This window comes from Cupressus sempervirens, chromosome 1 (assembly GCF_028749045.1).
Source record: "Cupressus sempervirens isolate cs-2001-9-10 chromosome 1, ASM2874904v1, whole genome shotgun sequence".
Classification (NCBI taxonomy): domain Eukaryota; kingdom Viridiplantae; phylum Streptophyta; class Pinopsida; order Cupressales; family Cupressaceae; genus Cupressus; species Cupressus sempervirens.
Window position 1 is genome coordinate 470447644 of NC_143118.1, and position 13524 is coordinate 470461167.

A 13524-nucleotide genomic window follows, 5' to 3' on the forward strand; every position below is an offset into this window, starting at 1 on the left:
CGTCCATAACATTGAAAACCAAGTTCTCCACTTGTGGGTCAAAAGAAAAGTGATGAGCACTCCTCACAGTGTAATGCCGATAAAAACTCCCAATTTCTGTCAAGGGCTCATTGTCATCAAACTGAAAATCAGAAGATGTTTCCAATCTCTGACTTTGAACTATTGGTCGGGCAGGATCTTGGGCAACCCTCTTAGCAAACCCAACCACAAAATCCCTATTGGGAAGCATTGTAGCCGAGATTTCTACACTCTTCCTCACCAATCATCGAATAGCATGAGAGCCCCGAATGAGAGTACCTTCAGATATACTGTATGAAACCTCCTGCAAATTCGAGCTCTCAAGCAAATACTCCATGAATGACTCAGTACAATAGAAATTATATGTGGAAGCATCAATCTGCTCCCCCGCAATCCACAACTGATCTCTCTGGAAAATGTGACAATGCCAATTGTCTAGTGCTACCAGCTGTAAGAAAAGAAGAAATAGATTCACTTCTAGTAGAAGGAAGCAAATCACCATGAGAACCCATCTCCACTGATGCTCTTGCCTCCTCTGTACATACTACACTCATATCTTGGACGAATGTGTTCGCCACATCATCACGTCCCTCATCCTCAACCATAGAAGCAAACTCACCACCAACCACAATATGTAACTGAACAAGGTCTGGGGCTGGTGTTGACTGTACCCATTCTAACTCCATGGTAACCTCACCTCACTATGACTATGACTGCTGAAGAGCCAACTGAGTATACTGAAGAGAGTCCACCATCACCTCAAGCTCTCGGGTGAGCTCAACCGCCTCCTCTTTCCCTAACAACGCCTCATAGCAGGTGCTACCCCACTCCAGAAGGTAATCTCTATCATCAACTAATTGAGAGTAACTATGCTTCAAGATCGTAATAGCCTCTCAAAGTGCATGAACCTCTGCTAGGGAAAGACTACTATCACTGTGCTCATTTGACATTGGGGCACCCCAACCAGATGTAGCTAGCATATGCTGAATAGCATCATAATGATCAAGAGATGAATAAATGTCACTATCACTCACCTTTAGTTGATAAGTCACATGGTGCCTTTGTAATCCCTGACTTTTGTGCAAGCTCTGAGTCTATGATAGGAAGCTGAATCAAAACTGTCCACCACAAGATCACTCATACATGTGCTATCGTCCTTGTACAACTCTGCATCCGAGATACAACTACTGTGCACCTCAAACAACTCCTTCGAAGAAATAGAAGCCCTCTCAATCTCAATCTCCCCACATGTCTCAGCTTCCACCTCAATAGTAAGATCCTATAAATATTGATCCCAGGACTGATCCAAAATCTCATAAGAGTCATCACCCAATGTCTGGCAAGGGGTATCATACTTGGTGCAAATCATAGCATTGTCTAACAAATCACCAGAGGTGTCCACACTGTTTGCATTCCCATCACCTAATAGAGTCTCAACTGTTGTCACTTGACTCTGCATACATGACTCTATGCCAGGCTTTGAATCAATAATGCTAGAGCATGAACCCACATCTACTGACTCCGCTGTAACACCCAAAATATCGACATCACATCTGGGTGACTCTATACATGCATCAGTCGCACTTGAGGAAGCAGTTGCCTCCTGCACTGGAGCAACACTATGACAACTCCCATACAAATCTCGAATAATAATTCCCTCCTCAAGAGAGCCTGCAGTATCAGTAATAACAATTGCATGAACTGTCTCTGCACTAACTGCAACAACTCTAAGGGCCTCAATGTGTTGAAGCTTAGTGTTGTTATCCACCAAGGGTACTGACACATCTATTGATCTCTATGAACTGGGTCCATCATCAATACAACAGATTGGAATGATAGGTACTAAGTACAGGTACGTCTGCATCATGGACACTTGTCAGGGAAAATTCAAGTTTCCTTCCCTGCAATCTTGATGTCGGCCTTTTAAAGGCAAAAACTGTATACTTGTTGTCCTCTCCACTGTCTTAGGATCTGACAAGTTCTCAATTTTTTGATTTAAGTATTGAGCAAAGGACAATTCTGCTTAACCGGATTAGGGAATAAATCCCATTCATCGTACCTTGCCATAACATTATCTGATAGTAAGTTTGGTGCTGCGGGTGGTGCTACCTCTTCCTTTGCATTAAAAACGGGCATCAGAGGCCTATCAGTGTTCTGTGTGGGGGCCCTAGCAGCTCAGGGTGATCTTGCCACACTACCACTTCCACTGTGATGACTCAGGGCTACCCTGTGAGGCGGAGCTAACTGTTGCATAGCACCTATAGTATGCTGAAGTGTAATGGCTATATTGTTCTGCCCATCTCTAATAGCCCTCAAAGTTTCCCTCACTTCCCATCCTTGTTCATTCTCATTGCAAGCCATTTGAGTGTCTTGTACGTGTTTCACTTCCTCTTTCCTGTACCTTCTACTGAACAATGCTCCATTTCATAACACTATTGCATTCATAAACAGACTTCTACTTGCATAAACACTCAAAAATTCACTCCACAATCTCCATCTCTCAACTTAAACTGTTTCTGATAAATCCTATAAAAAATTGCCTTTGTTATAAATCCATAGGTTGACAGGAAGACCAACTTTGATACCACTGTAATGATCTGGTCTTAATATGATCAAAATGAATTAAATCTTGACTTGAGATATTTTGTCAAACAGTTGGAATGTAATCTTGGTATTAAGCTTTGATACCACTATAATATTCTGGCCCTTAATCTGACTAAATAAATCAATTTTTGACCCTTGGAATTCAATCAAATAGTTGGCGTGCAAACTGAATAATGAACTTGTTGATACTTCTATTGCGACTATTGCATCACATTTAGGTAAATAACTACTCCCCACATATTAACGCATTATTTCCAAATCAATTACAACAACAGCAATCTCAAAGAAAAGACTAAGTTGTATTGAATGTGCAGTCACAGTTCAATTAATAACAAATTATCTTTATTTCAGATATGCAAGAAGACTATAGGTATGGACTTAAGTATTTCTATTAAACTGGAAGTAGTGTGCACACCCCTACTCAAGTTTGTAAACACAAAGAATGATAACTGAAACCTGGTTAGTCGTAGGCAGCTGGAAGTTTGTGTTGTGGTCCATGGCATGCCTCCAACAGCTACAGTTCTGAAACTGTCAACTCCCAAATGCACCAACACTTATCGTGATTTACTAGTATCAGCTTTAGTGGAATGTCTATAACCCGTGACCTCTCTGTAAGTGCAGATGCAGATGCTGTAACCAATATTCCGACTACTAACACTGTCGTCCCTTATGCTTCTTGCTGATTATGATGTGTACATGCTGACTGTAATACGCATTGCTGGAGGTGACCCAACTCAGGAAATTCCTCTCAGCCAACTGTATGCTTGCATCCCTACAAATAGATCACCTCTAAGCACAGATTTCACTTACGTATTGTCACAAAGATGTTAAGGAAGATACCTCTGCTATGCTGATGGATTATGGACGTCAAATCTGCCTGCCCAACTTCTGAACTTGTCATATACCAATGCTCGGCTTTAGGAATTATCAACTTCAACTGTTCGTACCTTTTTGATTGCCGTCAATCTTCAGAAAAACCTACTTTACTGATTTGTATCTTCTTTATTGATTTGTATCTGCTGTTGTTAACTCCAGTCTGGAAGCTTAAGGTGAGTTACTGGGTTTGTGTCCAGTCTCACTAAATTTTCTTAAGGGGTTTCATCCTTAAGAAATATCCAGTCACAATAAACAACCTTTTAGGATTTGTTTAATAACATATATTCGTTGTGTCCATCCCAATGTAGCTCTACGTTTTTATAACCTTGATATGAGGGAAGACACAAACAACTAGGCAATGTGGGATTAAAAGCCAATTTCGTCTTTTAGTCAATTAAGTAACTTTATAACATTAAAATATTAAAATAAATCACTTAAGTCACTCGAACTTTAATATCTCTTGAAATACTTGTCTGATTGCCATGCTGTTTGAAATAGGAATCTCTCCTCATAATTCCCTATGTGACCAAACACACTTTAAAAAAATAGCAAGGGTCCATCTCTATTACCCCTTACTATACATAGTAAGTATGGCAAATGGAGTCCAAATTACATCGAACGAAGGCTAAATTCATAAATCGCTGAAAGTTGGAGATGAATCATTCATTTGAAGACCCTCTAACCATCCTCATTAGTCTATGAGGGTCCAATATTAGGCTAATCCCTAAAATTTTGATGCTGGCTATTAATGGAGACATTACATATTTGCTCAGAGATAAGTGGTGCCTCCTGTGCTCAATTCCTTTCTAGCAATGCATCTCTCCTTCGACATCATTCTTGCAAGGAAAGGGAAACTCTCCATGATAACATTATATTCAAGATTTGGGGACAAGCCTCCAAGGTCTAGTCCCTCTCTAAGCATCCAAGGCAATTTGGACACAATTTTTAAATTGTAGCTAGCTTCTCTCCCATGATGGTCAAGTAGAGAAGTTCTCAAACAAGCAAGAAGTTCTCGTCCATTCTTCTAGTGCAAAGTGTTTAATCAAGCATGACAACAATTTGTGAAGACATTTGTTGATATGAGTTTATTTACAACATACAAAATTGAAAGTATCCCAGGATAAAACATCAAATCTTCAACTCTTGAATAAGGATGCTCATATGCTAAACAATGTATTAGGATTGTGTGATCAAATGTGGCAACCTCAAGGTTCCTTCTTATTGTGGACTTCCACTCACTTTTATGATGTGATATGCCGATCATCACAAAGGAACTTATACTATTCGTTTAATAGATGTCAAGTTGACTTTAACTTCTTCTCACCAAACAAACTACAAAGGTTAAGGATTTGGCAATCTAATCTACTCCTAGAATGCTATAAACTGTGGATGTCTTTGTAACTCTACTAGACTTAGTTTAGCCACTGACATCAACCATGGTAGTGCAATCTTCTGAGGGAAATGTAAGATGGTCCAACTTCCACCATTTTATTAACACCATCCATGATGCATATTAATTTGCAATCATTAATTGAAGTCAAGCTGATAAATATGTCATTTGACCATGCAAGGGAAACTTACAATCAACAAGCAACTAGTGGTTTGGTCTAAGCAAGTTCACTACAGATGCATCTAGAATATCTTCTATTAACACTACATCCAACCAACATGAAATAAAATCTACTCCAAGTGAGGAAATGCATAAACCGTGCAATACTTTGAAACCATGCAAACAATTCACCATTTGGACCACAATGAATTAAGAACAATATAATAGCATTGGAGCAACATTTTCTTCATGTGACAAGCTATTTTTCCAAACTTAAATAACAATCAATAAATTATGGATTTCGTTACTTTCCCTATTCACATGCATGAAAGACAGTTAAAACAACTATTTCACATATTCATATGAAAGAGATTTGACGACTATAAGAGATTAACTGAATTCTAATTAATTGCTTTTATCATCAGAAGGAAGGGAAAATGTAATTTATTTACTTAATTAGCAGCTTGAAAACATGAAAAAGATTAGAACATAAACAACTAACATAACTTCACTTGAACTTGAACATATATAGAAGTAGAATACCGAATAAAAGGAGACGTGTAATGTGTTGACCAAGTCGTGGCACCAGGTGGAGAGGAGAAGTATTGTTAGAGGCTTAACCTCCCAACCATGAACCCCAAGTATCCCCACAGAATCTCAACTTAGAAAGGTCCTTGCATGGGAACATACATAGGAATACCCTTGTCCCACCACTGTGCATCTTGGTGTTAGAGTCAACTTCACAGTTCAATTGTAAGCTATCCTGACCTCTAGTGATAATAGCAACATTATAAGCCACTAAACCTAACTTGGCTAGGGATTTACATGGACACTTAGTCCCTGATCACCCAATGCTCGGTTTGACAAAACTTATACCCTTAGACCACATGAGCTGACTCAGTTTAATAAAGTTTGTATTGATTTTCCACATTTTGTTTTGTAGTTTATTTCCCTTAATCAATTGTTATCAATTTACACCTTTCATCTTAACATTTCTGGTCATCCTTGATGAATCCTAGTGTGGCTGTCCATTGTTCTTGATTTGTATGATTCCAACCCTAGTTCTTTATATATTCTTCCAAAATTTTACAATGGAGACACACAAAGAAGGTATACTTGGATAGGCAACTTCAGCAATAACAAAAAATGAAACTAATGCATATTACATCTTCCATATCAATATTTACTATTATATTCATAATGGCATAGAGATATCCTATGATCAGATTCAACTGTTTTAAAAACCACAATACTATTTACTGATGTGAACAAGTTACAAAGACAAATTAACTAAGGGAACTTGGTATTGCAGAGGTGTGGTTGCGTGCCTAATATCTATTGCCATGATGTACGTACATGAGAGGTTTGGTTGCCGTGGGATATCGGGCTACGAAATATGGATGTCGTGGGATATCAGACTGTTGCAAGGGGTTGCCGACACACCTTAGTAAATGTATGAGTGGTCCGCAACCTGCTATAGCTCACGCACTTTGTCTATATTGTGCTCTCCACTGAATGAAGTTCCCGCACACCTCAGACGACTTCCCTCCTTTAAATGTTGGTGCTCTTTGTCCCTTAATACCGTAAACAAGTGATGCATCAGACTGTTGAATGCCACGCTTCTGTTAGCTCTACTCACTGACTGTTAACACTGTTGAGAGTTTCTTGCCTCTATACTGCTTACATCTGCCTTGAACTGAAATTTGATTCAAACTAGCTCTCCATTTATTACAAAATACGAAATTGCCCACTACTTGCCAATACTTACTACTTAGAAGCGGATTCCATGTAATGGTGATGTCCGTACTGCTCTCCACTTTCTGAAGATGAGTAAGTCTACGATGAGAGGTTGGGTTTTCGTCCAACTCCTCACACTGCCTTAAGGGGTCTCATCCTCAAAACAACCAGTCATAGTTCAACAACCTTTCATTTGCATAAAATTATATTTTTCATGGTGTGACTTCCAATGTAGCTCTTTGCTTTTATAACCTCGATGTGAGGGGAAATACAAGTCGATAGGTCTTGTGGCTTTGATACCACTGTAAGAATCTAACCCCAATTCTTTCTATATTTTTCCAAAAATTTAACAATGGTGACACAGAAAGAAGTTATACTCGGATAGGCAACTTAAGCAATAACAAAAAATTAAACTATGCATATTACATCTTCCATATCAATATTTACTATTATATTCATAATGGCATAGAGAGATCCTACGATCACATTCAACTGATTTAAAAACCACAATAGTATTTATTGATGTGAACAAGTTACAAGGAGAAATTAACTAAGGGAACTTGGTATTGCAGAGGCATGGTTGCGTGCCAGATATCTATTGTTGTGATGCATGTATAGGAGAGGTTTGGTTGCCGTGGGATATCGGGCTACCAAGTATGGATGTTGTGGGATATCGAACTGCTGCAAGGGGTTGCCGACACACCTTCGGAAATGTATGAGTGGCTCGATAGATTACTGCACTCCCTTCACCACTGTCCACAACCTGGTGTAGCTCATGCACCTCGTCTATACTGTGCTCCTTGTTGAGTGGAGCTCCCGCACACCTCAGACAACTTCCCTTCTTCAAACATTGGTGCTGTCTGTCCCTTAATACCGTAAAGAGGTGATGTATCAGACTGTTGAATGCCACACTGTTGTTAGCTACTCATGTGAGTGTTAACACTGTTGAGAGTTTCTTGCCTGTATACTGCTTATGTCTGCCTTGAACTGAAATTTGATTTAAACTAGCTCTCCATTTGTTACAAAATATGCAATTGTTCACTACTTGCCAATACTTCTTAGAAGCGGATTCCATGTAATGGTGCTGTCCGTACTGCTCTCCAATTTTTGAATATGAGTAAGTCTACGATGAGAGGTTGGGTTTTCGTCCAACTCCCCACACTGCCTTAAGGGGTCTCATCCTCAAAGCAACTAGTCATAGTTAAGCAACCTTTCATTTGCATAAAATTATATTTTTCATGGTGTGAATTCCAATGTAGCTTCTTGCTTTTATAACCTCGATGTGAGGGGAAATACAAACGATTAGGCCATGTGGGATAAAAGCCAATTTCGTCTTTTAGTCGCTTAAGTTACTCTTGTCATAAAGTGACTTTAAGTCATAAAGTAACTTTATAATTCAACTTTATAAAATAAAGTGATTTAACTATAGGAAGTTCCCACTTAAATATCTCTCCAACAAAACCAAATAGAATCCTGTGATTGGCTGACATCCTCAAAATAAATTTCGTTAGCCTATCCGGGTGAAAGATAGACTAACAAGGCGCCATAAGGCCTAGCGCGGAGAAGGGGACATTACAGTCCTCCCTTCCCGGGATTGCTTGCTTTGAAGCAATCCCAGTGCTCGATGCTGCAGGATTGATTCACCCTCCCAAGTGGCATCTTCATATGGCAAATCCTTCCAGCGAATAAGATACTCCTTGATGAACTTGTTACGCAACTTACTTTCTCTATCTCAATCACCTTTGCTGGAACCAAAACTAGCTTCCCTTCATCACATGAGGGCAATCCAATGGAGGGCACTACATACTGCACAATCGCCTTCTTGAGGCAAGAAACGTGGAAAACATTATGAATTCTGATGTCAACTGGCAAGTCCAGCTCATAAGAAACCTCTCCAACCCTCTGAGTAATGTGATAGAGAGCATAAAATCTAGGCTGAAGCTTTTCAGACCCACTCTTCTTGAAGGAGCTCTGCCTATAAGGTTGGAGATGAAGGTAAACTAGGTCACCTAACTCAAAACTCTGCTTTGTCCTACGGTGATCAACATACATCTTCTGCTGATTCTAAGTCTGTAGAATGTTCTCTCGAAGAGATTTGAGAATGTCTTGCTGATCCTATATCCAATCTCCATCTAGTAGTGCTCTGCTGTCCTACAATGCCAGATCTACAAACAACAGAGATTTGCTGCCATAGAGAGCTCAAAGTAGTGTCATCCGGATGGACATGTGGTAGGAGGAGTTGTAGCAATACTCTCCTAGAAATAACCATTTAACCCAAGTTCTTTGTTGCCGTGTTACATAGTTTTGGAGATAACTCTCCACCCATTTGTTTACTATCAAATTCTGCCCGTCCGTTTGTAGGTGGTAATTCATGTTGGGAGTCAACTCCGTACCTGCCAATTTGAATAGTTCTTGCCAAAAAGTGCTGAGAAATTTGCTATCCCTATCACTCACAATGGTTCGAGGGAGATCATGTAGACGAAAAACCTCTCGAAAAAATAACTCAGCTACTTGAGAGGCTGACCAATCTACCGCTATAGCAAAAAAGTGAGCAAACTTAGTCAATCTGCCCTGCACTCTCAGTAATCCTGTAATGAAGTCCATGAAGATACTCTCCCATTTTTGTGTTGGAAAAAGAAGAGGCTATAATAATCCGGCCGGAAACTCGTTCTCCGACTTGTTCAGCTGACAAGTCCAACATTCTCTTACATGCTAAAGAACATCATCCTTAAGGCCCTTCCAAAAAAACCTTTCTGTGACTCACCTATAGGTTTTGAAGAAACCTAGGTGTCTGGTTGATGGTGCATCATGAAGAGTCTCCATAATTTTTCTCTTGAGCTTAGATTTTGGTACTAGATATATCCTATCCTTATAAAAATCACATCATCAATTACCTTGTACCTGCTGTCTTGGAGCTACTTATCCATGATTTGACACACTTGAGTATTACCAACAACTAAGACTCTCAATCTGCCAATATCTCGGAAATGACATAACACTCTACTATTGAAGGTCTCCAGGAAAGTGCATCAGCAACTATATTTTTCTTACCCTTGACATACTCGATGTCAAAATCATAGGCCTGAATCTTGCTGTCCCACTTTCGTTGTCTTTCATTAAGATCCTTCTGTTGTAAGAAGTATCACAAACTATTGTGGTCTGTCTTAGTAGTGAATTTGCCACCAACCAAGTACTGTCTAAATTTGGCTAAAGCATGCATAATGGCTAACATTTCCTTGTCATAGGTGGAGTACAATCTTTCACTGTCCTTTAGCTTCCTGCTCTCATAAGTTATCGGATGCCTATCTTGCATTAGAATTGCACCAATTTCGCTCGTTGAAGCATTACACTCTAGGACAAAAAGGCAAGAGAAATTAGGAAGTGCCAAAATCAGACATGTACTCATCACCTTCTTGAGCCTATCAAGGTCACCTCTGCATCATCTGTCCACATGAATGCCCCTTTCTGTGTGAGATTGGTGAGGGGAGCCGTTGTCTGAGAGAAGCCTCTAGCGAACCTTTTGTAATAAGAGCAAAGACCAAGGAAGCCCCTCAAATCTGAAATGTTCCTCAGAGGTGGCCAGTCTAGGATTGCCTATATCTTTTCCTGGTGTACCTTCACCCCATCTGCACCAATCACGTGACCAAGGTAAAGAATCTCGGTCAATCTGAACTCACACTTCAACTCCTTCATAAACAATGAGTGCTCCTCCATAATGCTAAGTAACTCATCTAGGTGCTGCAAATGTGCCTCCCAAGTTTTGCTGAAAACTAGGAAATCATCAAAAAATACCAACACGCTCTTGCGCAACTGTTTTCTAAAACTATGGTTCATACATGACTGAAATGTGATCGGCACATTGGTGATTCCAAATGGCGTAACCAAGAACTCATAGTGTCCATATTGACATTGGAAAGTTGTTTTATGCACATCCGCGAAGTTGTTTTATGCACATCCTCATCGCAAACCCGTATCTAATGGTACCTAGATCTAAGATCTATCTTCGAGAAATAAACTCCCCCATGTTATTCATCTAGTAACTCATCAATGCGAGGAATAGGGTACCTGTTCTTAATGATTCTCTTGTTGAGAGCACGGTAATCAATACACATGTGAAGAGTGCTATCCTTCTTCACCAAAACGACTGAAGAAGCGAAGAGATTGGAGCTAGGTCTGATGTGTCCCATGTCTAAGAGTTCCTTAATTGTCCTTTCAATTTCCTCTTTATAGTGCCCGAGATGAAGATAAGGTGTGGTGATGATGGGCTTGGTGCCCTCTAACTCAATGACATGCTCAAACTCTCTATCTGGGGGAATGCCTAGGGGTATGTTCTCAAAAACCCTCATGTGCTTATCAAACACTGACTGAATGTCAACATGAATCTGCTGTCCCGAGTCTAAAGTAGCCTCAGAGGAAATTAAATAGTGTGCTGCCCACTCCATGTCATCATGCCTCATAATTGCTTCCATCCTGTTAGTTGAAATCAACCTGGGTTCACTTTTTGGCATGGCCTTAAGAATCACTTGCCGGTCATCCTGTAAGAATTCTAGCTACATTTTATCATGATCAACTGTGTACCTGCCGATAGTCTGCAACCACTGTCTTCCCAACATGGCCTCTAATCCATCCAAATCAACAACATAAAAATCTGCCTTTAGAAGAAAGTCATCATAGTGAATCAAAAGCCCTGGTACTTTCTGTATGCACCTCAATCTATCATTTTTGGCCACTCTAACTTGGAACTCGGGTATGTCATCAATCTGTAACTTTCTCTTTGAAACCCAACGCGCGCTTATGAAGCTATGTGATGTACCTGTATCTAAAAGACACAATATGCTGCCCTCTAACTACACCCTTCAAGCGAAAGAGATGACCCGTAGGATCGCTAGAAAGGGAAGCTATGATAGGAGATTGTTTCGGAGTGGATTTCTTCTTCCTCTCTTGAGGAGGCTGCTCCTCACTTTCTTCCTCATCGCTGCCATCAACATTGCTGCCCCCTTGCTGCTCATCCTCCTCTTCTTAGAGAACCTCGACATAATGTATTTCACCTTTGCCAAGGCATCTGTGAAACAGTGTCCATGGCTCCCTACAAGTAAAGCATAGCTTCTTTCTCCCGAGTTCATTCCATGTTTCAGAGTCCAATCTGGGAGTGGAAGCCTTATGCTGATTCTTGTTCTTCTGTAGACCCCTTATAATGTTTCTTAGGAGGCTGTCGTGTTGAAGAAGGTGAGTCTAGATTATGTGCGATATAATAGGATCATCCAAAGTGTTTGGTTTAAGGACCTTGACCCAAACCTCTATATCTATCCTGTAAACCCTCAGTGAACAACATTATCTTATGCTGTTTTGTCATATCTGGGACCATCACCGAGATCCGCTAAAACTCATCAATGAAGTCATCTAGAGATCTATCCTGTCGTAGCTACGCCAAATCCTTGTAGTAGACCTCAATGTCTTTCCTGTCAAAACGGGTGATCAGCTTAGAGCTGAAAGTCTCGTAAGATGTAATGAGACCATGAGGATGACCAGTCTGTGATGCCACCAATCATATGTTGCTCCCTTTAAATGCATTGTGGCGAATCTGATGGCTTTTGTCTCCGACATGGGCTTAAGTGTTAGGTAGGTGTCTAGCTTGTGAATCCAAGCCCTAGCGGATGTTTTATTGCTGCCATAAAAAATGGGGAGAGGTAATTAGTTCATGGCATGCTTCAAGTCGCTATTCTGTGCCCTAGGCTTTCTGTCCTGCTGTGGTCTCTTTGTCTCCTTTTTCTGATTCATGTATTGAACAAAAGTTAGATTCTGTTTAATCTGATCAGGGAACAAATCCCATTCATCGTGCATAGCCATAACATTGTCCATAATTAAACCTGGTGACGTTGGTTGTGCTACCTCTTCCTTGGCATTAAAAACAGGCATCAATGGCCTGTTAGTGTGCCGTGTGGGGGGCCCTAGCAGCCTGGGGTGATCCCGCCACACTACCACCTCCACTATGACGCTCTTCTGTGAGTCGGAGCTAGCTGCTGCATAGCACTTGTAAGCTACTAAAGTGTAGTAGTGATATTGTTCTGTCCATCTATAATAGCTCGCAAGGCTTCCCTCACTTCTCGTTCCTGTTCATTCCCTTTGTGTGCCATTTGAATGATCTGTACTTGTTCAACCTGTTCAACCTGTATGCTTGTCCCAAAAGTTAGCTTCTCATCAACTAAATAACTGTCCTCGATATCAATATGATCTGAAGATCCTGCCTGTTCAGGTTAGATGTGACTAAATTTATAAGGTTTCCTCTTCATGCCTATTTGACATTTTTCCTGTTAAACTAGCTTGCAACTTAAAGACTTACCCACAAGTCGACAGGTCTTGTGGCTCTAATACCACTGTAAGAATCCAACCCCAGTTCTTTCTATATTCTTCCAAAAATTTAACAATGGTGACACACAAAGAAGTTATACTCGGATAGGCAACTTCAGCAATAACAAAAAATCAAACTATGCATATTACATCTTCCATACCAATATTTACTATTATATTCATAATGGCTTAGAGAGATCCTACGATCACATTTAATTGTTGTAAAAACCACAATAGTATTTATTGATGTGAACAATTTACAAAGAGAAATTAACTAAGGGAACCTAGTATTGCAGAGGCATGGTTGCGTGCCAGATATCTATTGCTGTGATGCACGTACAGGAGAGGTTTGGTTGTTGTGGGATATCGGTCTACCAAGTATGGATGTTGTG

At 40.2% G+C, this 13524-nt stretch overlaps 1 protein-coding gene across 6 annotated transcripts in view; it reads left to right on the plus strand.

Moving 5' to 3' along the window:
- Positions 1–13524, plus strand: part of LOC149578329 (zinc finger CCCH domain-containing protein 40-like) — a 91321-nt gene that overhangs the window by 59286 nt on the left and 18511 nt on the right. The window lies entirely within an intron of this gene.